At 38.7% G+C, this 3,153-nt stretch overlaps 1 protein-coding gene across 2 annotated transcripts in view; it reads right to left on the bottom strand.

Annotated features, from left to right (window-relative positions):
- ARHGAP26 (Rho GTPase activating protein 26) overlaps positions 1-3,153 on the bottom strand; it is a 405,537-nt gene that overhangs the window by 5,004 nt on the left and 397,380 nt on the right. The gene's annotated exons all lie outside the window — the stretch shown is intronic.

Raw genomic sequence — 3,153 nt, 5'->3', positions numbered from 1 at the left:
AACCCATCCAAGAAATTGCTACAATATTAGGAGTGGAAAAATCTACAGTTTGGTACATCATGAGAAAGAAACAAAGCACTGGACGTGGACCTGGACGTTCACAGAAGGCAACCGTGGTGGATGATTGCAGAATCATTTCCGTGGTAAAGAGAAACCCCTTCACAACAGCCAACCAAGTGAACAACACTCTCCAGGAAGTAGGCATATCGATATCCAAGTCTACCATAAAGAGAAGACTGCATGAAAGTAAATACAGAGGGTGCACTGCAAGGTGCAAGACACTCATAGGCCTCAAGAAAAGAAAGGCTAAATAAAACTTTGCTCAAAAACATCTACAAAAGCCAGCACAATTCTGGAAAAACATTCTTTGGGCAGATGAAACCAAGATCAACCTTTACCAGAATGATGGCAAGAAAAAAGTATGGAAAAGGCGTGGAACAGCTCATGATCGAAAGCATACCACATAATCTGTAAAACATGGTGGAGGCAGTGTGATGGCTTGGGCGTGCATGGCTTGCCAGTGTCACTGGGACACTAGTGTTTATCCATGATGTGACACAGGATAGAACCAGCTGAATGAATTCTGAGGTGTTCAGAGACATACTGTCTGCTCAAATCCAGCTACATGCAGTCAAATTGATTGGGAGGTGTTTCATAATACAGATGGACAATGACCCAAAATATACAGCTAAAGCAACCCCGGAGTTTTTTAAAGCCTAGAAGTGGAATATTCTTAAATGCCCAAGTCAGTCACCTGATCTGAACCCAATTGAGCATGCATTTCACTTGTTGAGTACTAAACTTCGGACAGAAAGGCCCACAAACAAACAGCAACTGAAAGCCACTGCAGTAAAGGCCTGGCAGGGCATTAAAAAGGAGGAAACTCAGCATCTGGGGGTGTCCATAAGTTCAAGACTACAGGCTGTCATTGCCAGCAAAAGATTTTCAACCAAGTATTAGAAATGAACATTTTATTTTCAGCTTTTTAATTTGACTGTGTTAAAAAAAAGGCTTTAGTTCCTCACATTTTTATGCAATCTTTTTGTTCAACCCACTGAATTAAAGCTGAAAGTCTGCAGTTGTTTCATTTAAAATTAATTGTGGTAATGTACAGAACCAAAATTAGAAAAAAGTTGTCTCTGTCCAAATATTTATAGACCTAACTATATATAAAGTGTAAAACACAAGAATAAAAAAAAAAATCATACATTGTAGTGTATGGATGCCTAAATTAATGGGGATGAAGACCTATCCACAGAGAAATAATACATGGTTACAGGTCCTGAGGAAAGGGTAATCGATTTGGCCCCCTTAAAGGCAAATAGGTGTACAGTATGTGAATGGACTCCATACAAGGTGTTGTTGGCAGTCATTACTTGGTCTGATAGACATTGATCACTTAAAAGTTTTAATTTTAACCTTATCTATGATGAGGTACTGATATTTGCCATAACAAACATTTTAATAAATTCAGATGACATTGGAGTTCTTAAAGCTCTAGTTTCTCTCGGTTTAGTTATTCATGTAGCTCCTACCTCATCCATCTTCTGGATTTGTGCTTTTTTCTCCTCTACTGCTGTTCCTGAATACTATCTCATGAGTTATCATTAAAAGGTAGGTGCTATTTTATGGGGTAGCAACGTTCTGTTTTATCAAGACTGCACCATAGCTTGGCATAAATTTTAGCAGCTGAAAGTTTGCAGGCAATAATGGAGACCAGTACTTTTGCTCTCTGCTTGCCTTGATTTAAAAGGTGTGGCTTCAGGTGATGTACAAAGAAAAATAAAACTTTCAATGTCAACTTTAACTGTAGAATAATGCAAATAGATGTTACACAGTACAAATCCACATGAAAATCTAGGTGGAACAACGCCATCTTCAGTTAAAGAATGTGAAAGTAAATGCACAGATCAAAAATCATGTGTTAGAGACCCCCACCCTCTCTGTCCAATCCTTCTAAACACTGATACACAGTAACTGCAGATATTTATGATACTTTCTGTTTCTGTCCCTTGGATCAATTTAATTTAACTGCCCATGACACAATGAAACCATATGCTCCCAGTCATAGGGTATTACAAGAAAGAGGATTAGGATAGACAGCCATGACTGTGCAAAAACTTCATCCTTCCACACAAAAAGTAATTTGTTAAAAAAACAAAAAAAAAAAACACCTGTGAAATAATTTGTTCTACAATTAATTCAAAACCCACTTTGAGTGAACTGTATCATTCCTGCCACTAAACTGGGTAAGATTTATTATTATACCAAAGTTCAATTCATAAATTGCCTCATTATGGAAATGCAAATCAATGCCCTAACTTGTATTTTATTTGTGCAAATTTTTTAGGGAAAATCTGTCTACTGCAAATCTTTCACTACATAAAATGCGTGCCAATTTTACTTAAAAAATTCAATGTGATAATATTTCTAGGAGGCTCTACATAAAGCTAACATCTGGATTAACTAGGAGCCTTGCATTTTCTTTCTTTACTCTTGATGTCTTTTTTAGTTCTTCCAGATCTGTGCAGTGATCCAGCAAAAACATGTTCTGAAGGTTACCTTTGTGGAAGGGTTTTCTGTAATACAAACCAGCCACTTCCTCTGTGTGTATAATATTTTTCTTTTTTTTAAAGCTTTTCAATAAAAAGTTACATAAAAAAAAAATAATTTAGACTAGTCAATGCTGTTCTTTCCTTCTGTACAGGTGGCTAATTCTGTATCTTCTCACCAGCAGCATTTTCTAAAGGAAGCTTGCACTGGTGGACCTAATGAGATCCACTTACATCTCTTTTCAGGCTATGTGTAGCACAGAGATTATTTTACCTCAACCTCTGCAAGGTATCATGGTTTTACAAAGACATCTGGTACATATAACCTGCAAAGCAATTAAGGTGTATTGTTAAATGAAGTTTTTTGTATGTGTAAGGAACTTACCCGCCCTGCGAGCCCGCGGTGTCCCTGGGGTTCCCAGCCACAGAGGGGGACGCCGCAGTAGCAGGCAGCATGGCCGAGGCTGCTGCCCTGCTCACAGCTTGTCTGTCTCTACAGGCGGAGGGATCCGCCCTGGCCAAATTACTGTTCAGCCAGGCAGCAGCCCTTGCATCCCTTTGGATGTGGTTCCTGCTCCCAGCACTCCTTTGCAAGTGCAAA

The sequence above is a fragment of the Pyxicephalus adspersus genome, chromosome 2 (assembly GCF_032062135.1).
Source record: "Pyxicephalus adspersus chromosome 2, UCB_Pads_2.0, whole genome shotgun sequence".
Taxonomy (NCBI): Eukaryota; Metazoa; Chordata; class Amphibia; order Anura; family Pyxicephalidae; genus Pyxicephalus; species Pyxicephalus adspersus.
Note: the sequence above shows the minus strand (reverse complement) of the source record. Positions and strands in the feature narration are given on the sequence as shown.